At 40.6% G+C, this 27074-nt stretch overlaps 1 protein-coding gene across 1 annotated transcript in view; it reads right to left on the reverse strand.

The window, feature by feature from the left end:
* The window catches only part of LOC134004672 (dnaJ homolog subfamily B member 9-like), a 435649-nt gene that overhangs the window by 221787 nt on the left and 186788 nt on the right, over positions 1 to 27074 (reverse strand). The gene's annotated exons all lie outside the window — the stretch shown is intronic.

The raw sequence follows: 27074 nt of genomic DNA on the forward strand, positions 1-27074 counted from the left end.
CCTGGATACACCCAGGCCCCAGGAAATTACCATCTTATTTCACTAATGCGTTGGGGAAAATATCAGAAAGTCTGTCCAGAAAGTCTGTAATCATGCAGGAGTTCTACTTTTTCTTTCTTTCTTTCTTCACTTTATTCCACATTCACAGTGGAGGCAGATGGTTGGAAATATTAAAAACTCCAGGTAGAGTGTGCAATGACCTTTTCACAAAGTCGTCCACCTTTCCACTCCTCTAATCAATCCCCCTCTGATAGCTCACTGTGTTCTGGATTGTAATGTCACAATTAGGAAAGCTCCATTGTCTGTTTGCCATCTGCGGAAAAAAATATGTGGTACTTTTCTGATCTCAAGGTCTTTCCTCTTACAATATTAAATCAATTCGAATGCGGCGATGGCCACTTCTTCCAACTAGCTGTGTATCCATCCATCAGTCCATCCATCCCTGCTCCATTGAGTGGGACACAACTCTTTCACTCAGAAAATGAAAGTCTCCTGGCTTTGCACGTGAGAACAAATTACTGCTTTTGCTGTAGCAGATGGTCACATTAATGGTGTTTTGTTTCCTATTGGAGGTAGACATGAGAGTTGTGTACTGATAAGATTATAACCATATCATAATTACATATAATATGACTAATTACACAGGACAAGAGGGGGTGACCGTAATGTGTCACACTTCTTTTTATTCACCATCTGCTTTTCCTGTGATGGAACATCAATGCTTCTTTTTGTCAGAAATTTTTTTTTTTTTCTTCCTCCTATTCCTCTACCAATCCATAGGATCCATAATAGCCATCATTACCTGGCTGTTAGCATTCAGGTGATTCATTTAGATGTATTTATGATATTGTGTTGTTAGTCATTAGAGGTAATCATATGAATCAATGTCAGCATCTAAGCACATCAGAAAATGACCTGCGTTGTTGCATTATTGCATGTTTCATAATGGATCGTAAATATGAGATTGCATGTGATGGTTATGCAGTATCCAGAATTTTGTTACAGAATATTTTGTAGTGAAGTACATAAATCACAAAGGCTTGAATTGTTAAACCTTTGTATGATGCATGCTTGAAAAAACATGAATGAATACATATCCTTGTTAGCAGCATATTAAACAGCACAACACACGGTTAAAAAAACACTCGTGTGCTACCGTGAAGCATCACAATGTCCTTTTTTTCCTTCCTCCTCACTCATGTCAAAGTTTGAAAAGACTTAACCTCCCTGTTTAGACTTGTGGCACGACATTAAAATAAGATGAGACCATCTTTCAGAGGGCTGTGTGAGGAAAAAAGAAAAGAAAAAAAGAGTTCAAGTAATGTCACTTTCAATTAATCTCCTCAGGTAGTGGCCCCATTAGCCCCCTCACACACGGGCCTGGTTTACAATGCAAATAGGGTCATTACCTGAGGACTCTAATTGACTTTGACAAGAGGCCGGAGAAGCCTGCCCCATAACACCATGTGTTATTTGTTTACTTATTATTTCCCTCAGAAAAATTATTAATGTGGCTGCCAACCTGAAAAGTGCATAACATTGCGTTAGCAGTGAAAAAATGCTGATAAGATTAGATTTTTTTGGTATGTTTTTATCCAGCAAGAAGAGCGACATGTCTGCTAAAATGTGTATACTTTTTATACAATCACTTGTAGTTTGTGTTTTCATGGATGAAATGCCACACTTAGAAATTAAATCAGCCTCAGAACAGAGTCTCAGCAATGAAATGTAAATGATTTCCAAGTGAAAGATTTGTATTCTTTGTTCCCCTCTTCTTAGAGTAACAATGTATGATCGTGCTCACACCTTAAATATTTAAAGACCCTCTTTTGGTAAAGCTTTGCTGTGGTACACGGGCCTCTGACTGCTTTTAATCTCCTTGTTACCTGGAGGCGTCGCCACGGCGATGCAAAGATAACATGCAGCAGTTAGTGAGATCACGAGACTTAAGCTTGAAAAACCTCTGCCCTGCATGGGGCACGGTGAAGTTCAAAGTTTCTGCCACGCATCGTACGTCGAGAAGGCGGCGCCGACAACATCTGCCTGAAGGAACGAAAGATTCAGACAGGAATGAAAGGAGAGAAGCGATGCTGAGATGTTTTCAAATCATTTCCTTTCTTCCCTCGACATAGCGGAAAACATCCCGTCTTTCACACCCTCCCCCAGTTCAGATGTTGCTGAATTTTAAACTGTATGTGCAAGTGGAATGTTTTTGTTGAGGCCTCAGTTTCTGTGGTATGTTTGTGTGCTGGTTTTCAGGCAGGTTTGTGTTTCACACATGCCATCACAAGTTTTCAGAGAGAGAAACAGAAGCAAGGGTTTTGGTCCTGTAAATAAGACATCAGCTTAAAGTTGCGCACTTTCAACTTTTCTATTTTCCTTCCGCCCCTCCGTCTGAAAGGCAATGGACCGTGGGAGAGGCAAATTGAGGAGGACGTGCGGACCAGGGATGCCTGTTTATTTGCTTGTACACGCTCCTTGAGCTATAAATTAGATGTCACCATTGTTACATGTCATTGGCTGATGTGGACGTGTTGTGGCCTCCCAAGCAGCACTTTTGATTGTTTGTTCTTAACATCACTTAAATGAATGGGGCCTCCACTGGCCTCCAGTCATCTGGATCTCATGGGTGATTGGCAGGTTGTTTAGCAGGCGTGCTTGTTCTATCATAGTTTATCTGAGCGTTTACAAGCACACACACAGCAGGATATGTTTACAATAATATCAGTTGCTCTATTTGTATTTTACAGATTTACATACATCCAGATGTGAAGCACAATTAAGTCTTTGCATTTCAATTAAAGATGTCTTTTGCAATTTGGGTTTCAATCAGTTTTCTTTTATAATTTTCTCAGTTTTTTCCCAAAAATATTACAGTTAATACAAACCCAAAATGGCAGAGAAGTTTTGTTGCTCTGTGGCATGATACGCTCCTTTAAAAAAAAAAATATTAGGCTGTTAGTGTCCTTCTGAGACCAACTGCAAGCTTTTGGTGCATCACATATTTAATTTTCACAGCTTGCACCAAAAACGCCTTAAATTGAGCATAAACACGAGCGCAAACAGAAAACCCTCCCTCACAGGGGGTTTAAAAAGGGATTTACAGAGCTGAGATGTGTGTTTGTGTGTGTGTGTTTGTCTCTCCTTAACCCGATTCAACCGAGCCACCCCGCCCAGACTCGTAGAGAAGAGAGAGGGAGCATCTAGTAGCTTACCTCCCTCCATGCAGAAAGAAAACACGGATCAAGGTCTTAATAACACCAGCCATTGTGGCAAATATATAGGACTCAACTTTCCGCTTGGAGCAGCCTCTTCACATTGAGTTAACTTGACTGACAGGCAAAGCCTCACAAACACACACACACACACACACACACACACACACACACACACACGCACACACACACACACACACACACACACACACACACACACACACACACACACACACACACACACACACACACACACACACACACACAAACATGCTGGCTATAACATGCTTTGTAACAACAGGCAGAACACAAGATCAAACAAACATACAGTAGTGTTTTCTCATATTCTACTCATGAAAACTGAGTTTGTAATTTTTCTTTACAGATAAACAACCACAATATTAATTTGTAATTTAGTTTGTCATATCACTTTGATTGTTTTTCTGCTATACTCCAAAGTGCATCTCCTCTGAGCAGTGACTCGGTTGTTAAGCTTGTCTCAAGTGATAACCCCCCATACTACCAGATGCTTTGCCTGAATGTGTTTATTTGCCTGTCAGGCGTCCTTAATTGTTTCATCTGGTACAAATAAACACATCTGTTGCATCTTTGTTTACACGCCGTTCAGCGACAAACTGCTGTGGTGACAGTGTGTTTAGTGATGATGTGCAGTGCGCAGCGCAGATTAAAGGTATATACGCCGCAGGGAATTCGATATGCGGGGGATAGTTTACAGGTGTGCAGCAGGAACACCTGCTCGCATCCTCATCCGGGAGAGAACTTCATAAAGTGTAAATTAACATGTGCGTAAACCAGGAGTTTATTGTCAGGGTAACAAACGAGAAGATGATGGTGGTGGTGGTGACTGGAATTCTGTTTGTGGAGCTCACAGAGTAAAAGAAATGCAATTTAGATCAGTTCTTTTGAAACAGTTGCCATTATGTTGGATGGCCCCTAAGACAACACCATCAACATCAATTTCCAAAGAGACTTGTTCTTTAAACTTTACATACTGAAGTCTGTTTATCCAATAAAATAAAGAGTATGGTTTAGTCCTGCTGTACGTGAAACATGCCCTGAGATAACTTCTGTTTCTGATTTGACGCTATACAAGTAAAATTGAATTGACTTGAATTGAAACCAGAGTAACCGGGACAAAAACAAGATGCTTCTGTATATTTTTTTTGAATGGAAATTTAAAAAACCTCCAAAAAGTCATAACAGATTAAAAAAGACAGCACTAGTGCAAATACTAACGTGAACAAACACAACACACAACCAATGTGAGTATAATGTGCGTTAACATTTCCAGAATCATACACTTATATACTTTAAAATCCCAAGATGTATAGAAAGCAACTTTTGATGCAAAGGTGGATGTAAGTGGGTGAGCTATGTTCGAATTGTCTTGTGTGTTTCTATTGTGTTGTGAACGTAATATTATCCTTTTATAGATTTAAAAACACAAATATTTAAAGTGTGTATCGTACATATTCCCGGTGTATCTGGGAGTATTCACAGTTACATATTCTATCTAGTGTATTGAAGCTAAATATGAATAGTTCATTGGCGCTTATTAATAGTGTATGTTTGCTCTTCTTCAACAGAAAAGTCCTGGGGAACCATCTAAACAAGCCAGCTCGCAGTATTTGAAGCCATCTGAAAGCAGTCATAGGTGCCTCTTTGAGATGGAAAGAGAGCGAGAGAGAGAGAGCGAGCTAGGCGCAGAACAAGCGAGGAGGAGGAGGCTTCAGATCGGAGATGCCACATCTCATATGTTGCAAGGTGATGAAGTGCAGATATCTGCCCTTAAAGAATATGTGCCCTGCGGACACGCGTGAGATTTATGTGTCTTTCCCTTTCTTTTTTTCCCACCCCATTCTTTAAAATTCAAACGCGGTGCAACAAAAAAAGGCGGTTTGAAATATTCTCAGCCCCCCGCAAGAATATTCAAGACGATTGAGCTTGCAGGTTAAAAATGTATATGCAAATGCAGGCTACATTAGAGCATGCACAGGTTGTTAATAAATTAACACGTGGCAGAAATAATTCAGTTTAGCGTGATAATTCTTGGGTGCGAGCTGTCAGCTGTCGCATTGTTCTGGATAGAATGTGACGCTGAGATGGCAACACGAGCAGTGAACTGTGATGTTTTAGTGTACCTTGCTCTCCAGTCTCAGCACTCTGACACAATAACTGCCTTTTGCTCACCTCGCTCTGCTTTTTTGTCATTTCGGAAGAACAAAAGGTTTAATTAAGGATGCCTTTTCAAAGATAGGTTGACATTATTCTTGCACACATTCATGTAAAGCCACAGCGGGGGGTGGGGTGGGGTGGGGTTTCTCTTTCGTGAGACTAACTATACTTCTCGAACCTACTAACACACTTTCCCTGTTAAAGCACAAGCTGCATCTTAAGAGTGACTTCCGTTTCTTATTTTTTATTTATTTATTTTTTTCTGTGGCGAGTTCAATTCCCTTTCAAAAACACTGATAATTCAGAAGTGGCATAGTTGGGGAAGAAAAGTGTGAGATAGTACACGTTTCCACTCCGGTTGCTGTGGTTGCTAAGCTGCTGATTGTAGGAGGGCATCTTGACGTTCCAGGCAGGGATGTTGTATGACGAGTGCACTTCCTCTCTTTGCCTCATCCCAGAGATTTGCATAGCAGGAACCCAGGGAGCTGACACTCTGTTTATGTAGCTCAAGGTGCAGGGGATGTGTGAGGTGTCAAGTGACTCACAGTCAAGTTTTTAATAAGTGCCATTTGTTCAATCTGCTGTTTAAACACTCCCGTCGCCTCTCTATATCCTTAAAGACTGTATGCCCCGCTATCTTTTAATTAAGTCTTGGGCTAATGTGCCACTTAATTGACTAATCTGAGAGATTTTGTTTTCTCTAATTTACTTGAAAAACCATCGCCAGCTAAGCTTTTTAATATTGGTGTGATGAGGGTGGATACTTAGTGGATGCTTCAGAAGTGAGTGCAGGGGTAGAGGGAGTACTTGGAGGGGAAGGAAACAAAGTAGCGTTAACTCCTCTAATTCCTATTAGGTTTGACAGAAGGCTGATAGCTAACTAGGCCATCATGTCACTACGTTTGAAGCATTTTGTTTTTTGTGTGTTTTTTTTTTACAGGTATACTTGCAGATCGACTTAGTAAAACTTGAATTTGCGTATAGTTTCTGGCTGCACATAGTTCTGGTTAAACTTTGCATCAGCGGTAACATGCTTTGCTGCAGTATGTATACTATTTTGGGAGAAATGTCTTTAGTGGCAGGTTATGAGGAGGGAAGCAGAGGCCTATTCTCTGCTACAGCCGGGCGAAACAAAAGGCTAATTCAACAGTACATTTTTCCAGTAGTTTCGCCAAATGCTCGAAAAGGAACATTCAGCAGTGGCTTTAGATTCCATTCGCTCTTCCAATAAGGTGTGTGTGCATATGGACAGTATGTGTGTTTGTACTTAAATCATTCAGTGGTTGATATTCAAATAAGGGCGAAGTGTCACCGTTTTCCCATGAATACAACTTATTCCACTCACTTTTAGACACGCATATCTGATCCTGTACTTTGGATGTCTTACAGTAAGTGCTTTTTGACTATTCTACATTAGGTTGGTGTAGTGAGTCTCTTAATTTGATGTAGACAGGTTTAATCTCGTATATCGGAAACACTCTCACTGAATCCTGTACCTGCTGCCGTGCACGTTCATTAAAAGTCAGGATACAAACATCAGTAGGGTGCCCAAAACGTATTCTGAACATAAATTATACAGATAAGTGGTGAAAAGTTGCAGCCTGTCGCAGTCCAGACTGTAATGTGGACAATAGCAGTTGGCCTCAGGAGACGGTTCAAGGAGGAAATGCATGCAAGACCAGGCCTGGTGTCATGTCACCACATGCAGGAGCTGTGATTGAATGGAAAAGTAGCGTCAGAGCAGGGTGATAGGACAGCAGAGTGAAAGGCCTGTAAACAATGACTCACCCTGCTAGCTAGCAAGGGAGGGGAGGGGAAGGAAGGAAGGGGGGAAGGCAGCCAAAACTAGTCCAAGTGTGTGTATGTTTGTGTGTGTGAGGGAGAGAGAGAAAAAGAGAAAAAGAGGGAATAAAGTCTGGTGGCTACAGACAATCAGGCCTCTGTCAGGAAGCAGACGGGATTTAACTCTGTTGCTGATAGACATTAAATCACTCCCACAGACATAACAACATAGTAGAGACCTGTAGATGCAATGTATTTACAGCTCAGTATCCACAAACGATCCTTTTTCCATTTACATACACACATCTCATGCCAACAATACAACACATGCGTATACACACACCAACACCCAGTAAATAATTAAATCTCCAGTGGCTGCCCTTAGAACTACAGTGATACATTAATTGGGCAAAATTAGCATGAATTAAAGCAAATAAGTGTAACATGTAATTTATTACTTATCAAGCGTAGTTTAGCAGAGGAAGGCTCCGATTTCCCCCAAGATTGCTTTAACAGCTATAATGCATTTCTTAATTTACTCTGTGGAAAATCAATTTTTTTCAGAGTTCATTAGGCACCAATATGTTACAATGCTGCTCCCCTGAGCATCCAGCTACAAAAAACATTATGCAAATGCCTACCAGTGCATCTGTATGTAAATAGCAGTCAAGGCCGTAGTCAATTCTCTACGGGAAGCTTTGTTAGCGGGCCCTTTGTTTCTGAGCCTCAGCCTTGTTCATGATAGTTTGGAAATTAGGAAATGGCTGCATGTGACAGGTGAAAGCAAACATCCACTCTCCTCCTCACTGACTGTAGTTAAGACAAGATTGATTTCTGTATAATTTCACCAAACTTTGTTTCCAGTCCAGTGGAAAGACAGATCATTCCAGTCTTGCCAGTCCCACTTTGGAATGTATCCATTATTCCCCTGTATTTTTGCTTGTTTGTAGTGTGTAACATTATATTTCTCCTGTTGGATTTGTATAATCAGAGTGTTTTTCGAGCATTGAAGAGGGCTGTTGTATTATATTACTAGCTGGGAGATCGAAATCCACTGCTCTGCTTCCACTGTGGGACCATACCATACCTCGAACGACAAAATGCTTTTAAAATGAGTAGCTCATGTCATAAAGCAGTCATGGAAGCCACAGCATAATCCCACCAAGATCTCAGTTGCTCAATGGTTTACACTATGCACTTTTCCATCCCCAAGTGTAATGCTTATGTATCCATATGGGACTCTTACTGAAGGCTCAGAGTCCAATTGGATTTTCTCAGTACCAACACAACATTATTTCCCACAAATAGAGTTTTAGCCTTATATCCAGTAAAGATGACAAATTATACCATTTTATCCACCATAATAACTGGGTGGTTTTGGACATTATGGGGAAGGGGTTACATGCATAAATAGGCATACATTTAAGATGTGTAATCACAGTTAGTCGGTAGACATAAGAAAATCTGTGTGCACTTAGTAGAAAGAACTTAGTAGAATTTAAATCTGCTTCTTTCATTCCCCATAAACAACTCTCAGACAACTCAGTGCTCAAGTGACCAAAAAACAAACAAAAAATAAACAAATGTGCAAGACAAACAACACTAAGTGGCTTACTGGGAGAATATACTCTATTAACCGATTTGCTTTTGCACAGGATTTTATGTTTATCATTTGAAATACTCGTCTAATTTTTCTATGACTATATATTGTGACTTTATTTTGACGCGTTAAGTGTTTGAAGTGTGCGTCATTGGATCATTCTCACAGCAGATGTGTTTTTCTTTCAATTATTTTTTTTAATCTTTTAATGTAGATAATCAAAAGACAATATAGAGAAAGTGAAGAAGTGAAATAAAGTATAATGTGATGGGTGATAATAGGTAAATAGGAATCTTTACAGAGAAAAAAAAGTTCTGACATGTCATATTAGGGAAAACAGGTGTAAATAGACACGCATTTGTACGTTTTCTTAAGAAAATGTGTGTGAGAGTTGGAAGCTCTTAGATGCTGCTTGTGCTGCAGCAGTTTAAAAAAAAAACAATCTTTCAGTGCCACTTACAGGTGAAATCTTATCAAATGCTACACACTACAATTTGGTCACCATGCCCTTAGCATTCCCTTGCTGGACTTTGTGTGAATGTAGGGCTTCATGCTGTCCACTGGGGCCTCTCTCCTCTGTGTAGCCCAGCCTCTCCATCAGAGACAGAGAGGCCAAACACAACTAAATAATAAGGAAATACAAGCGGAGAGCAGGGTCTTCAGATAAATACACCGCCACATGCTTCTAGTGGGTCATAAGTGATGATTGAGAGTGAGTGTGTACATCATTAGTGGCAGGAGGATGTCTCACATGGGAAGAAAGACAGAATCTGTAAGTTTGAGAAACTGGAGAGAGTCGAGATACACAGCCTGCAGAATGCACTGAAGTTAATGAGAGCGTGACAGCGACTCCCTATCAATTAAGGTTTAGATCTCAACAATTACATTACAAAAGAGAGGAGGCTTCTGGCAACATTTTAAGGTATAATATATGCTTGAGAGTTAAAACTGTGGGAGTGAGAGATATATTTTTTTCTAGTCTAAAAATATCTCTGTACAGCCTGATCACATGACTCATTGGTGAGACAGAAACCTTTGTAAAAGCCCTCACTTTAGACTTTAGACTCAAATTGCTCTAAAAGTATAAAAGGCATCACATCACAATGTGTTAATTTTGGAAATTCAAAATTGTGTTAATGTTTGAAAGTTTAAATGGGGTCTGTAATATAGGGGATGTCTGAGCCGTTGAGTCTCAAAGTGACAAAGGTTCCATCTCGGTTCCACATTTCCTTCCATACACTGCCACTATACATTTTAATACTTAAAAATAAAAATGTAATGAAATCACTGAAACAAAAAGTGCAAGCATACATCTGGACTATATATGTGGATAGGATATTGGTTGTAGGTTCTCTGTTAAATGGATGTACAATAAGAAATCTCTGGTCACTGGTTGGAAAAAGTGAACTATGACGTAAGCTGTCTTTCACATTTAGTGCAATACACCTACTTTGTCTTATTGTCGAAGTCTACACTCAGCTGTGTGAAATGAAATGCTGCTGTTCACATTTTTTCTAGAAAAATATATTAGTTGGTAACTAGCAGTTGTTCAGAGGTTTAGTTGTACTATAAAATTTGACTTGGTTGGTGAACTTCAAGGATCCAAAAGTTCTGTTTGACATAAGCTAACGAGATATTTGACTTGCTAACAACTTAGCATCAAACCTGCTTCGTGTAGTGTGAAAAATATCCTTCACCATCGTCATCTTTCCTGTTGTGTAGGAAAATATTACCCAGTCTGGAAATGATTTGTATTCATCCATTGTTTTTTTTCTTTTCTTTCTGTGGGCTTTTGGGCTTTGTGTTTCTAGGATACAGTAGTCAGCTACATCAAGTCAGTTGTTTCACTTGGCTACAAGCCAGACTTCATTGTGTAGCTCACTTTCGGGTGTCTCTTGTTGTCTGAGTGTTCCTTGCTCTGTCCATTTGGGTTTCACCTTATTTTTTGATCGTTCTCTCATGCGGTTTGTCTCTGACTCTGTGTGAATGACTCCTTTTTCCCACATGGCTGATAGAAATTATATACTCTGCGAGTCCCTCTCTGTCTATAAAGCGTGCTGCTACACTGCAACCAAAACGCTTGGCTTGGACTCCCTCCATGAAGCAATTCTCACAAAGCCCATAGGCCATGTCGACCATATGGCGCTACATAGTCTGATAGGTTGTACAACATAGCATACATTCATGATGGTGACTTGAGCAGGAACTAATTAGTACAGTCTCTGGAAATTCCATTTTAATCTAAATTTCAGTTAATTGAGACTTTTTTGAAAGGAGTTTTCTCTGTAAGGGTTATATCATGAGCTGTGATTCTTTGGAGCTCATTAATTATTAGTATGAGGGTGAATATGTTTTAGCAAGGATATTACAATACCATCCTGCTTCAAACATTTTATGGTTACATGATGTAAGAGTTTTTACGCTGTGGGCAATTAAAATATTAGTACCCGGTTTGACCCAATATGGTAAAGAAAGCTGAGGCAAATGACAGAAACTTTGCCCTTTATCTTATTATTGTGTGCGTCTGTGGTGTGCTTTTAAGCAAACAGCTGCTGCGGTCCTTAAATTCTCCGAGTTAGCTTTTATTATTTACCTTGCCTAATACACATTTAGTTCTGTAATTAGGTGTCACTTCAACACATGCTGGGAATGTGGTATCTAAGCAACCCCTGGCATAAGCACACATATACAGTGGGGTCCAAAAATCTGAGACAACTCTCCTATTCAATTGAATGGGAAAGTGGTCTCAGACTTTTGTACCCTACTGTACATGCTACATGGTACTGGCTTTTGTTTCTGATCTGTTTTCTCAGGTCTCACACTTTAATGGCAGGAAAATATAACAGGAAAACACGTATACACACTAATGCATTTTGTCTGAACTTATTCATTGTACATTGTAAGTGGCACCAGATGCAGTACAGTACAGAGGAAAACCCTGAGAGGTAACAGATAGTAGAATGCCAGCATGTGTCACCTCTTTTGCCCTTTTACCCTGTTACAAAAGAGTTCTAAAGAAAAATAATTGTAAAAAAAAAAAAAAGATTCAGATTAGTTGTTGTTTTCATTTGGTCGTTTAAACATCTGTTTGTAACACTCAGACTTAAACTAATTACCTAAGTTGCATTATTACATTTTAATTTTGCGTTGTAATTTACTTTGCAAGAGTATTGGGAATATATCCCGTCAGCTTTAAACTCTCAATTCATTTGCCATCTGTTTCATATTTCAATTAGGTTGGTTAATCAAAACCTCCTTAGCTTCTTATTGAGATACCTACCAGGTGTGATCATGCTTGTGTAGGAAGCACATTTAAAGACTATTCCACCCATTGTGTGGGCTGTTGTAACAGTTATTATACTGTAGTGTATCTGTATCATACTAAACTGCACAGAACTAAATATAAAAATGACACTGTACCCTGGTATAAAACATATGAATCAAGGTTCTACAATAAAATCCCAGTTTTATATCCTCCTCCCCCACATTCATACTATTTTTTCCTGCTGGAGACAGAAATAAGTTGCTGTTCTACTTTGCATCCCAAAAGGCCTCATCACACACTACTTACTGTACAGTGTACGGCATGTTTGTTTTTACCAGTGTTTGTGTATCATGACTCCTTGTTTGAATTAGAGGCATCCACCACATTTCCCTCTGGGAAACATCAAGTATTAAATGCCGTTTCCCCTGCATGCTTGTTTGAGTAATTTACGCTCAAACGAATGTCGTTCTTCGTCTCCAGGTGGTCTTTTCTGCCACGTCTCCGTGTACAAGCCGACACTGCTTTTGATGGCTCCACCTGAGAGATTTACCCAAATGTGTCTGCTTTTTCCCCAAAGTGGTTCCCAGAGTTTCCGCTCTGGGCTTGTTTACCAGTAAATGTTTTTGTGATTCTCCTAAGCAACTTGAGACTCAGTGTTTTCTGTTTCCTTTTTTTTCTCCCCCCTTTTTGTTACAAGCACACAGCATTTGTTATTTAGTTTTTTTTTTCCTTTCCTGTCTGCTCTCCAAAATGGCGGGATAGGCTGTCAGTAAACAAAGTCGCGTTCCCATTAACCTCTGATTCCCTCGGAGAAATCCACAAACAAGTGGAGTGCAAATCGACCTCAAACAAACTGCACACACACAGACACACACACACACACACACACACACACACACACACACACACACACACACACACACACACACACACACACACACACACACACACACACACACACACACACACACACACATACACTCATGTCCCGAAGAACAATATGGAAATATTCGTCCTTTCTCCCTTCCCATGCTTAGACCTGGTGCTCTAGCTGTCTGTTTTGCCTAATTGCTTTAACACTAGCCTGGCATGCTAATTGCACTGGGCCCCCTGTCACCACATCATTTACATGGCCTGCTTGATTTGAAATTTAATCTGCTTGAAGGGTTTGTGTTTCATGCTCACTTTAAATCCTAATGCTCTGTGGGATTGAAAGCAGTTTGCATTATTGAGACTGTAAAATAAATCCTTGTGTGTTTGTTTGGCGCCACATTTTTGAGCAAGAGAAACTTTTTTTTTTTTTCTTCATAGATTTGATCAGAACTTATCCTTTCTTTTTTCAGTTTTAAAAAGTTACTCTGTGGCAAAATAAAACTTTGTAATGCCACTTTAGTTTCACTCAGTGATGAAATCAAAGGGGAAAATTGATGAGACGGTGGGCAGTGCCGTGTCTGGATGCTGGGCAGAGGAAACTTGTGGATGAGGTGGGAGCACATGGTGCGTTGGCTGGCCTTTTTACTGCAGATGGCCTTTTTGATGTGGAGCTGAAAGAGAGTAAGACAGACGGAGACACAGAGAGGGCTTATGCAGTGTAGTGAGCTCACATAGCGCAATTCAATCAAAGGCCAAAAGCTATTTCAATTTCTTAGAGGTTCTTCACTGGCACAGTGTTTCCTCCACTTGTCCTCCACCCAACCATAGCTTTTCTCCTAGAACTGGACTGTATGATGACACCTTGGGAGTCTTGGTTTTCAGCTGCTTCTTTGTCATGACCTTTGATTCAAAAAGCACAGTAGCAAGTGAAGTGAACTCTTCTCTCGTCTTGTTTGGTCTTATCTCGTCCCCTTACAACTACAGCATAATAAAGAAGCTATTTCTCGGAAAGCGCCGTTTGAGGAATGTGAAGCTGTAGCCGATCACAATAGAGCTCTGTCAACTGTACGCGGATTATAAAGCCACAAGGAGGACAGGAGGCCGCTCATGATGCTGAAATGCCCAGTGGGGTAGTTTGAGGTCGGCGGGTGCAAGTGTGTATGGCCGCTTGTGTACAAACACACACTTAAACTTGTGTGTCTGTTACATAAGCGGATGAATGGATAGGGGTAGTACGACAGAGGCTCAAGCTCTGCCCCTGCCTCAGCACTCTAAATATTTGCCCTTTCTCCAGACTGGGCTCCTGTCCCAACCATGATTAGACTCACTCGTGGTGTTTTTAGTGGGGTAATTTTTTGGAGATCCGGCCCATGTTTCCAACTGTCACCTTTTATAAGGCGAGAGCAACTTTACTGTGACCGCTCTGACCTCCCTCAGAATAGCCAACCTCTCAAGGAGACCTGACAACTGCAGAAAATTCAAAGCAACGCTCATTATCCTCAGTGAAGAAAACAGGCTACTGAACATTCACACACACATACACACACACACACACACACACACACACACACACACACACACACACACACACACACACACACACACTATGGGGCGCACAGGGAGGGGTATTTATGTGAAGACGGAGCTACAGATGAACTGGATTGTGGTATTGTGCTTTTTGAGAAATTAAAGCTTTTTTTTTTGCCCCTTATTTTTTATCTTTTCCCCATACAAGTTCAACCAAACAGAGAGAATACAGTCACTATTAAGTAAATTATAAATATTTATAATCTACACATTTTAAAAATCCTGTCAATCACAAAGATGTGGGGGGATAAGCTCACAGCAGCTGGTTGGTCCGGATGTGATTTGCATGCCACAGAAAGCCTCAGCTTGCCATCCCCATTTTGTTTTTGACTTTGCATGCCTGCTTGTTCTCAGTGCAGATTAAATATAGAAATTTTGTTCTTGTTGAGGATAGATGTTTTTTTTTCCACCCCCCACTCACTCACACACACATACACACACACACATTGGCACTCACAACAGACACAGGCAGTATTGATGCCTGATGCTGATGGCGATTCATTATTGAAAAGGAAATCGTCTCAATATGACTGGAGTTTGTTATGGGGAGCTTTGTTCTCGTCATCTATATTGCAGGGCATCTTTGTCAGTCAGCACTGTGAGATCTTTTTCTTCTCTCTGTGTTTGTGTGTAGTAGGGAAAGAGTTTTTCCACTCTCTGTAGTGTTTGTCAGTGTTACTGTCCTAATAACTAACTGCCTTATTTTTCAGTTGATGGAAAAACTGAGATAAAGTACTTAGTAGTTGGTCTCTGTTTGGCTCATTATCTGTTTTTTTTTGTTGTTGTTAGGACAGATAGTTAGCCTGTCTGGCTGTGGTCACACCTGTCCTTCACTGTGACCTAATGTATCCACTCACAAAAGCTTGCATTTATTGTCAGGTGGCAACACTGGGATGAAATCTGTTCTCGATATCTATATGCAGATGTGGCCTGGTTGGATTTCCCGGTGACATCTCAGTTCTGTGGATGTGAATCTGACCACAATCTGGGTATTGCCAGCAATCTACATTTATCACCCTGCACCCCAGTTGTTGATATGTACATAAATGGTACACAAAACATCATTCTTACAGGAACTCGAGCTATGTCTAAAATTGCTTCCTGCCGTCTCTCTTTCTGTATAGTAGGGAACTCAATAGTGGACAGTAAATTAAGATTTTGAACAGTGATCTCTCTATAATTTAGCTTTACTTCTGAGAGCTGCTTTACTGTAATTTGCATGTCTGTCATCTCGGGAGCATTGGCAAAATATTGCATTGTGGGATTCATAGAAAAAGTTAAGCTCATGCTTTAAAAACAATTTTTTTTCTTTTGGTCAAATATGTAATTTTGTTATCGTACCACATGTGCATTTATCCTTACAATGTATTCACTTAACAAAGTTGTGAAAAGTAAACAATATTAAACTAGACAGAAAATGGTGAGCTATTTCAGACACATGTTTAGATTTTGCCAAAGTAGTAGAAGTACACACATCTATGGCGGCGGAGCTGCCATGCAAAGCCTCATCATCGGGAGCAACTTGGGGTTCAGTATCTGGCTCAAGGGCACTTCAACATATTGAAGTGTGTTGAAGGAAGAGCTGGGGATTTTTTGTTTTTGTCACTTTTGGAGAGGTTTCGCAGGGCTACCTCACCAAAGCTCTGCACTTTGTCTGTTTATGTTCCAACATGTTGCGGCAAGCAGTCGGATGCAGTAACCAGTTAAAAGATCAAATGACTTTGCATCATCTTTGCGTCAAAGAAAAACATCTACAAATAAAATCCTGCAACCAATTTCATGGAATTTGTAAACCATCTTCCCAAGTCACATTCGTGCTCTCATCAACAAGCTTCTGATTGTCACTTTAGCTTTGCATCCACTTGATTTCATTATTTATTCAGAAGTTAGGATGTTTCTCTGCACTAGTGCCAGTGTTTGTGTGTGTGTACGCGTGCACGCGTGTGTGTATGTGTTCGTATGGGTGGGCGAACTGGCAAAGTGTCCCCTTACAAGAGTGCTTGTTGTGTGGCATTCTCTCTTGATTTCATGCTTTACTGATGGAAAATTAGGCCCAGGCGTATCTCTGCATGAAGAGGAGGTGTAGGAGGAGGAGGAGTGCTGATGGTTGCTGTTATTGCCTCAGGACACTCTCCCTGACAACAAGAAAACTAGAGCGATGAGGAGGGAGGGAGGCTGTGTCATTGGCTGCTAATGCACTCTAAACAAGACGATGAGACGCATGGAATCCCCAACGCGATGCCAAGGAGCCTCAGAAAAGAACATATGTTTCTAACGCTATCCTCCTCCCTTCATCATAACCCCCCCCCCCCCAATTTTTTTTCTCCATATTGTTGTAAAGTGCAGTTATGAGTCTGGCATTCTAAAACATTTTAAATGTACTCTGCCTTTTTTTGTGTGGTGGGTTTTGAATGGCATGTAGAAGTGTTGAAGAGTTAATTTGCATTTTTTGTCTTGTTTTTTTTTTTTTTTTTTTTCCTCTTTGCCTGTCTGTTGCCCAATGAAGCTCTGAGGATAAAGTGCTTAAAGGACTGCAGGCACTTCACTTGAGTTGTTTGGTTGTTCAAAGATACGCCACAGTACACCGCTAGTTGAAATGCAGCTCAGCCCACTGTCAGACGTGTGAGGAGCATTCTGAGGCAAAGAAAAAAAAAAGTTATAATCCTGCTACGTTATGTAAGTGGAATAAGAGCTTTGTATATTGTCGGGTGCCTGTGTTCGTCATGTCACAAAGATCAAACATCACACAAACGATCATGAAGCTTCTCTTTCATATGTTAAAAAATGAAAGTAAAGTTTCCAGAATCGTCCTCTATTGTTGTTTGCCATTTTAACTGTAATAGTGTTAAAGTAGTTTGGATTCATCATTTATGTTCCTAAAATACTATACTTGTATTCTAATTTGTGACATTGTGAACACTGGGGCTAATAATAAGATTTCATGAGCTTTTACTTGTTGATCTGGAAAAAATGATAGGTAGGGATTTAGATGCTTTCTTTCTTTAATCAACGTTTTTTTAATAGTGATGATAGATGGGAGAGATGATACAGAGACCCAGGTCCCATAAGATCCTTTGGAATATTGTAACTGGGCCTGTGCATCATCTGGTGGTATTTTGTCCTCCCTGTGGGAACAGTAACTTCCCAGTCAGTGTGATCGCTGTGGTCACGGAAGAATCCCCTACACATGGACTGCATTCCCGTCCACGTATGATTGTCTGCATTGACATGCGTGTGTCATGGAAAGTCGAAAAAATAGAAAGAGTACCCTACAGTCAAGCTTCACCAGCCAGCAGCCCTAATCTTGGCCTCCGGTATTATGCAACAATGTGGCCTTTTCTGAACATGTGATTCATCCTGGAAAAATCAATCCAAACGCACCACTGTGGTATTTAATTTGTTCTATAATCTCACAGGTTGTCTGTGCTTCTATGGATTTTATCAAAGTATTTCACACACTGAAGTAGTACTGCGTTATCAGTGTTTCCCATCTGTTGTTCCCTGAAGAGCAGTTATCATCGCCTTGGTGTTCTCATGAGTGGGTCTAGAAACCTATTCGACTACATTTTTTGTTGGAATTCAATGTTGGAATTTTCTTATTGTGAAGTTTTTATGTACATAGGATGGTGCTTTCTAGTTTTACCAAAACAGTTGTTCATCCTTTGTGCTGATGATGAAACCGCAAGAGTTTCATGCCAATCCAGGCCGTTTCCAAATGTAATCATGAAACATTGTCTATGGGGAAAAAACTAATTGGGACTTTTACTTCCGTTATTAGGGACGCCTCAAATAGATGCTCCTACTTTCCTACTCTATCTGCTCTTATTATTTGACAGAATAACATTTTAAACTTCTTGAAAACTGCATCAGCAATAACACTGAGCTTCATGCATCATATTACCAGAAAAGCTGAATATGAGCTCTCATAATGAGCATTTTCAGGAGCAAAACAAGCATTTGGCGATCAAGTGTATAAGTCAGCAGTTCACTCAGTTTAGTGAAAACGTTGAGCTCTAGGAAGAATTTTTGGGGTTCCGCGCTGAGATTGGTGGTCGGCAAGATCTTTCCCAGTTTAAAGGGAAAAGCTCATCCAAACAACAAGAAGGGAACAGAGAGGGGGGGGGAAGAGCAGAGAGAGTGCAAAAGGGGCATGACGAGGTCTAGATGTAAAATTGTCCATAACACCTGGGGCCACTCAGCGCAGTGACGCACACAGCCCAACGCTGGCTGTGGGGACTGGCACACAGCGGCCACATCTGGGCCAGTTTGCCATTAGGGAGGGGCTTGACTGAGCTGAATGCTCTCAATGGATGGACTTGACTTGATGTGGTATATGAATTTTTTGGCAGGGATATGAGCTGGATCTGGAGTGGGAAAAGGCTATTTACAGCATCTATTCACAACTTCTTCACAGCCTGCAAGTTGAAAAATAAGGATACGAGAGGCAAGAACGAAGGAGATGAAGAGCGAGCAAGAGATGGCATAGATATACTGCAAATTTATCAATAGGTCATCTCCTATCTTTTGTGTCTCTCTGCAGAATCCCGTAATTGAAGTCAGAGCAAGTTTAGGATCCTAGATTAACAATCTTAAGTGTTCGGTCGAGCCCTGCGCTTTCCATTTGAAGCTATCACTGAAACTCTAATATTCTATTTCCACAAAGTAATCACTGAGGAAGTTAGGGGAATCTAACTCATTCCAACCGATCTGAGTCCACAGATAAATCAATATTCACAGACAGAGCCTAATATTTGGTGTGGGATACGACTTTTTTGTATGATCTCTTAAGCAAATGGTGCTAGAAAGGACTTTTGAGGATGGAGGGGAAAGACATTTGAACCTCAAAGGCACAGTCCACCACTGCGAGCCAAGATTTAATTACAATGACCTTACAACAGGGCAGTCGCCTAAAGCCACGCATTCAGGCTAACCATGCACCCCCCGCCAGAGCACAATACATCCCCTGCTGCCATCAGACCTGATAAATGAGTTCTTTTCCTTGATTGCTGCATCAGGGCCGTGAGCGGGCAATGGGCAGAAAGTTAAGGGAGGGAGGGAGGTAGTGAAAGAGAGAAAGAGAGCAGACTGCAGTAAGATTGTGAAGGAAGAAGAAGTGAGGAGAAGGTGAATAAGCCATTGCCACTTTACTCCAATAAACTGCAGGAGTAAGAGAGGTTGGTGCTATACCTCCAGAGACAAGGCTCTTTATCGTAATGTGATTGTTATTTTCTCAGAGGCCTATATGTCCTCTCAATTGGCTTTGATTTGTTGTCATTCTATTGTGTTTGTAAATGTAAAAGCTTGCATTATAACCTGAAAATAGATTCTGTTTTATCTACAGCCAGTTCATTGAATAAACAAGACTACACACGAGACACACTTGTGTTTTTATGTCTCCATTAGCCGAACATTAACAGTTTAGTTACAGTCACGTTATTGTTTTAAAATAGATAAGACAATGTAAATGAGAAAGTGATCGGGAATTTTCTTTTAAATGAATAAGTATGTACATTAAAAGTTATGTAGCTTCGTTAAGACACATCATCCATTTTCCCTCATTGATTGGAGCTGATACTAATCCAATAGAAGCAAAGGTAAATTTACAATTCATTATACCATCAGACTGCATGAAAAGAAACATAGGTATGAGTTTGTTGAGCTCTGGGTAACATAAAAAAATGTCCACACACATAGAAAGCATGGTTGTTAATAACAAGGTGATCAGTGTATTTTTGAAAACCTCTCAAATCTGGGTAGCATGAAAAATGTATTACTTTGTATCACCTTTGAAAAGTTGTTTTTTGGTTTAAATTCAACAAGAATAGTTAGTTTCACACTGAGTTTACTGTACTGTCATCGGGTGTCTTAAGTCCCAATGGCAGGTGTGTCAGACTCGATCCACAAAGTGCACAACCGATGCTCAGCTAAAACTCGATGGATTTCATTCACTTCCACTGTAACTTATTTGGTTTTAACCAGGGGCTCACACACAGTTTGACAGACTCCCAACATTTGTAATTTGCATTCCACACTCCCCATCACTCGCTATTTCTAAGAGTCACTGGCTGCCACGAGTTGAACTTGGTTTTTGATTAAGTGTTTGTAGGTAGCGCCTCGGGCCCCGTCTCTCATAGATAAGAAGCAGTAATCCTGGTGTGTGTGTGTGGTGTTGTGTTTTTTTTTCTGGAGTCTGTAGCTGTCTGCCGTGGGACCGAGAAACAGTTTAAAATTCAAGAATTTAATTTTGCTATATTTTCCCAGCTGAAAATGAAGTGTCATTAACTTCCTGTCGCCGCTTTTTATTTTCTGAATTAGGTTTAAAATGAGCCTCTTTTCTCTTAAGTCGATTACATGTCAGATTTCTAATGACAAAACAAATCAGAATTGAGCACAAGCACTTAATCTCATTCATCATCTTCATTTAAGATCAAAACATCCGATGAGTAGATTATTTTTTCTTTACCCCAATGAGAACCTTTTAGAAAGTGTTCCCATGTTTGACAGCATGCCAGTCTTAACAAAGGGGAAATGCTGAGTCCCCTTTAATAGATCTATATTCATTTTCAAATGAGTTGATTAGCCAGCACAATGTCATTGGATTCAGGGGCCCATTACACATTTATGATGGTAAATTACTGAACATTTACAATCCAAATGAAATTTCATGAGGAGGGGATATTGAAAAAATGGAGGGAGAGAGACGCTTTGCGTTCATCCCTGTAGCCTTGCCTCATTGCATCTCTTTTTCTCTCCCTCCCTCTCTGTCTCTCTCCCCTTCTCTTTCTCCCCTACTCTCTTTTCGTCCCCCCTCCTCTGTCTCTCGCACTCTCGATCCCCTCTTGTCTGTTCCTTTCTCACATATCACATCAGTGCCCCCTGTGGTCCAACTAGGCATCACATCTGTAGCTGTGATCCCCCTCGCACTGCTCTGTCGCTGACATTTTAAGAACTGTGTTGTTTTTATGCTGCCATTCAAAATGTATTGGCTTATTTAGAGGTAAGCTTACAGCTAAACATTCAGTCTTAGTTGTTTTCTTTGGAAAAATGGGGAGATGCAGACAGAGTGTGGTGAAAGGCTGGATGTCTGGAGCTGAGGAGAGTTGTCTTCGGTGTAGTGTTACATGTAGGTTCAAACGTCCTATAGATCTCTGAGCAAACACCTCTCTTCTCCAATCAGCGCTCAGCACTGTGCAGCCCTGTCACTGCGTCCACATCAATATTTTATTTTGGCAAATTTGCGGTGACACGCATTAGTACAATTAGGGGCAAGTTTTTACTTGGATTCCTATCTTCTACAAGGAGAGAGAGTGTTAAAGGGAAGCTGAACTCACTCTCTCTCTCTTGTCTCCTTACTCTCTCTATCCCTCTCTCCTTCTCTCTCTCCAGCATGGCTGGTTCGTTCCTCAGCCCTCCACCTCTAAATAATTCATCATCCAATCAATCATTTTCTCTTTGTTTTGGGCCCCAGTGCCTGAGATGAAACGGCCCGCTGCCAAAGCTGCTTTGCCTCATCTGAGGCCTGGAAAACATGATCTGCTGCTGAGATTACAACACACACACACACACACACACACACACACACACACACACGCACACACACACACACGCACACGCACACACACACACACACACACACACACCAAAACGCACCTAGCACTGTAGTGCTCGTACCACATATTCACTGTTGGGAGTCATACACATGCATACAAATACAATACACACACACACACACACACACACACACACACACACACACACACACACACACACACACACACACACACACACACACACACGCACACACACACGCACAGGAACGCACACACAAATACAATGAAGAGTTGAAACATTTTTACATTTGAATCAAAATGACAGCTGACCTTTGACCAAGAATTTGCCTTTGTAACTAAAAAACTATCATTTCAACACACTGAAAAATTATGGGAAAAGATACAGCAGTTTTCCGTTCACATCTTCGTATAATGCCAGTTGTCAATCAGCATAATATAAAAATAAATATGAATAACTGCAGTTATTACGGTGTATAATTGTCACATTGTTCTTCTCACTGTGTCCAGCACATCTGTACTCTGTAGTGATTTCTGGAACGTATCATATATTTCATATTTAGCTATTTGCTTTTATAGAAGATAGGTGATTCTGTTCATTCAACAGTGTCAACCATCGACCTTTTTTCCCAGTGTTTTAGAGTTTTTTTAATGGCATGCCATTGTAAGGGAGTTCTGTAATAGAACACAGACTGTGTGTCTGATCTCCCAGCTGTAACACTCGGGTTTGGTTAGCTTATCTAAAGGGCCTGTCTCTGCCTTAAAGCCTGTGTGGAGGCAGCCTTAATAGGGGGAAATGTCTTGGACAAGTGATTTGAAGATATTTTGCTTCATCCCTTTGGAGCGCTCTGCAGGTGATGCCGCGAATGTCTCCTTCGTTTGATGTCGAACAACACAGATCCGGTATTGAGTGATAGCTTCAAATGCAGAAAGAGTGAGACCCTACGTGCTGCCCCCCCTACTTGAGCTACATCAGAGAAAACTGACATCTATTATGGTAAAGAAAAGACAAGTGTTTGAAAAATTCAAGTACGCACACTGCAGAAGTGTCAGGATTTTTACAGAGTGCAATTTTTTTGTTCACTCTCTTTTTTGTTAACAAGGTGGTTTTTAAGTCAAGCATGTCTATATGAACTCTGTTGGATAGAGCATGAAAGGATGCTGCTAGCCCATCATGGTAATATTCTAGCCCCCTAAAAAAGTCACCACAAGTCCCTTGTGTCTTTCTAACAAGAGGAGATTAAACCCGTTGACTATGAGCTGAAATTCAGGCAATTTTATCAGCTCACTCACCATCTAACTTTTTGTCACCAACGCACCAACAGTCTTTGTATCTGATCTTATCGGATTCCTTTTGTGGATTTTTGGACTGGAATATCATTGCAAATATAATGATTAAATTGAATCACTTAAATCAGATATTTCTTTAAATTTTAAAGCTTTTGATTCATTCAAATAACTGTTGTCACAATGAAACCAAATTAAAACTTATTATTTTAAGTTTTGTTTGCATATCACTTTCAGCAGAACATTTTGTTCTCATAACTCAATTTTGTTTGTATGAAGGACATTTATTATATATACACTTTATAAATTTGAATTCTATAATTTGTCAAGAGGTAAATTCATTTTTAGACACATTTGTACTTGACTTGAAAGTGAGCATAGGTCTGGGTTTGCATCTTTTTGCTGAAAAAATGTTCTGATTAATGAATTGCTTTTATCTGTCATTGGCTTCCTCAATCACACCTCTGTCATTTGAATGGCTGTTCCCCTCTCTCCACTTAAACTTCAAGTAGGTTTATTGTTAGTGTCAATCATATACAGTATAAACAGAAATTTTGTCATTCAGTGTTCACATTTGGCGGTGCTATGACAAATTGATGTGATAATACTTCCTCTTATAATATTGATCCATCGGGTCAAGGACTTTTATTTACTGTAAAATTGTATTAATTGATATAACCTATGGATTAGGTCTCCTGTTTTTGGTTTTCAGTGATTTTTTCTAGTTTACAGACTTTGTAATGGAGCAGAAATGATGATCATGAAGGTGTCAGATAGTGTGGAAAAGCCAACACTTCCTCCAAATTTAATGAATAAAGATATGTGTGATTATGGTTTGATTAAAGCTGCTGTTTCGAAAAGGTTAGGGGTCTTCTCTCGTCATGCTTACAGTAAAAATGTTTCAGAACAACAGCAGTCTTGGTTAAAAGGAACCAACACTGACTAATGATGGTAGGAAATGGGAAACGGCTACCGGTCTCACATGTCAAAGTCACGTACAAGTCTCACATCTTGCTGTCCCATCCATCCACCTCACCCTCCTCCCTTTGCACACTTTGTAGCACTATAACAACATCACACTACTTCCCCATTTGCTCCTGATGGCCATCAGAGGGCCTTGTCACTTATACTTTCTCAGAAAAGCAAATTAATATCATTTCCTCACAATTGCAAAACACTGACACTGCAAGCAAACTCACAGAGTGATCTGTAAGATCTGTCTAATGAAAACAAAGTACATGGGCAACCATCAATATGAAAAGCCACCTCATGTGTTAATGCGCTAGTTGAAATGGTCTTCCTGTAAGTAAGAAAGCCCAAGCTGTACTTTATACCCCAACATAAGTTGTTCTGAGTGAAAACGTTGACTAAAATGTGAATGTAAAATGCTAATTTTACTATTAAAAAGAAGAAACATTTACCCCTGAAGCTTGTAGTGTAGATACCACTTATTCCTCTGCACATGAAATCTAATAGCCTTGTTGAAATGTGCCGCAGGGGACTCACATACACAGTAAACGCATGTCTGAAGTCTGATAAATAGCAGAGGCGGATGAAGAGACATTAACTGTAAGTGTCCTGGGCACTGTAAAAAGACAAACAGCTTTATTTATCAGACTGGCAGAAACACATTATCAAGACAGACGCAAGTCTACAGGAGCAAATAAAACACTGTGGCAACATAAAAAAACTTAGAGAGAGAGGGAGATAGAGTTAAAGAAAGTAGATATAGAGAGATGGATGACGAGAGAGGAGTGAAAGGGGGGGTGGGACACAAGGAAAGCGAGGGAGGGGGACAGGCAGCAAGTGTCAGGCAGAGAGCTGAAGGATCACCCAGGGCCTAGTAATCATGCCCCGTAGGGCTCAACGTCAAGCAGCTCTTGTGTGAATGAGCGATCACACCTACCTGCCCCCTGTTTGTCCCTCTCTCACTCTCTCTTCCTCTTTCTCTATCTCTCTCTCTCTCACACACACACACACACACACACACACACACACACACACACACACACACACACACACACACACACACACACACACACACACACACACAACACACACACACTCAATAACACCATGTGCAGCAAGTGCAATATCTGCCCCACTTCATGAAATAAATTGGCCACCTACCAAAGACAGCAAGAGTCAGATTACCTCTGGTGAGAAGTCAGCTATCGCAATTATTGTTACAGAATGTGTCGAGAATCTATTCAAATATGTCATTCCAAAACATGGCCTCAGCTTGCGTGCCCTGTGAATTGTAATATATTTATTAACAATTATGAATTAATTGAAGAAAATATTTGGTTCATATATGTCAGTGTAATTTAGGTGGGAAAACGCGATGAGTTCTCGTTTTTATTAGAATATCATTAACCCTCTTGTAATTAACCTCGTTCAAAAATTAACCACATGTTATTATCAAACCAAGCAAATAATTGAAGCAGCAGCTTAATTTGACAATTTTCTACCTCTTTTTTTCCTCCCTCTTTCATGTATGCCTTTAATAAAAAAGGAGGAAATGGAGAGAAACATTTAACAGCAGTGACTTTAATGAACATGTACCGTGGTGAATAGGAGAAGCAGAATTATCTAGCATTAATGGCATCTGAGGTCCATCCTTTTAAAGTGGACTGCGTTACCCCAGAGAGCCCCCCCCCCCCAAGACGGAGAGGGAGTGTGTGAAGCAGGGCCTCCTACTTTCTCCAAGAAGCAGACAGAGGCCACAAGGGATTGGTATGGAGATTCAGCCCTGGTGGATAACACAACCAAGCTTATAGGTTACACAGACCAGCTAAGCAAGGTCTGGATGTCAGGACTCAGCTAAAGAAAAGAGAAAAGGAGGTGTATGCTGAGAGGGTGGATATTAGATGAAAAATGTTCCAAGGAATTGTATTTTTAGACCGTCCATTGAGACAATATTGTTGCTCACTATATCTGTGTCTTGTCATGACATTCAATGCAATGGAAAAAGCAGGCTGTCATTCCAACGCATATTGCATAAGATACCAGGTTTATCCATTCTGTAATAAGTGCCTCTCTTTTAGTGATCTTCTTATCAGCCTCAACATGAGGTCACTGGTCGTTTTTAAGTGCTGCAGTTGCAGATATCAAATATTTTGTTCGTGTTAACTTCAATTTAAACTGTGCTGGCTTGACCCCTAATTGCTCCCGCTTCTGCTGCACGACATCAAAGAAGCTCATACCTCAGGGAGTGGGAGTGGCCGTCCGCCAAATCTGCCTCATCATTGACCTCGATGGACTGTCACCACGAGTCTTCAGGACAGACGTTTAACTGCCATACAAAACTCCATGGCTCACTGCCTATTCAATCACTCATGTGACAGTTAACGGCCCACGGTGGCTAATGATTTTCTGTCATGTTCAGGCCACGCTGCGGAACCGGAGGATTAAATATCGGCTGACGATGGACACATCAACTACTACAATGGCCCCTGTTCATCAGCCAACCCTCACTCTTCCCCTGTTACACCCCTGAAGGAAAGTGAAGTATGGGACCACCTTGTGCTGCTCTGGAGGGCCACTTCGTTATCATCCTTATGTCTGTGGGTGAGATGTTAATAATGTGTTGCCTCCTGGCCATTGGCTAAATTGTGCTAAGTTCTCAAGAATTTAAATAGTGACTGGGAACATGGTGAGATGTGCTCTCTCAAGACCTCATTTGGTTTGCTGAGAAAAGT

The sequence above is a fragment of the Scomber scombrus genome, chromosome 22 (assembly GCF_963691925.1).
Source record: "Scomber scombrus chromosome 22, fScoSco1.1, whole genome shotgun sequence".
In the NCBI taxonomy this organism is placed as follows: domain Eukaryota; kingdom Metazoa; phylum Chordata; class Actinopteri; order Scombriformes; family Scombridae; genus Scomber; species Scomber scombrus.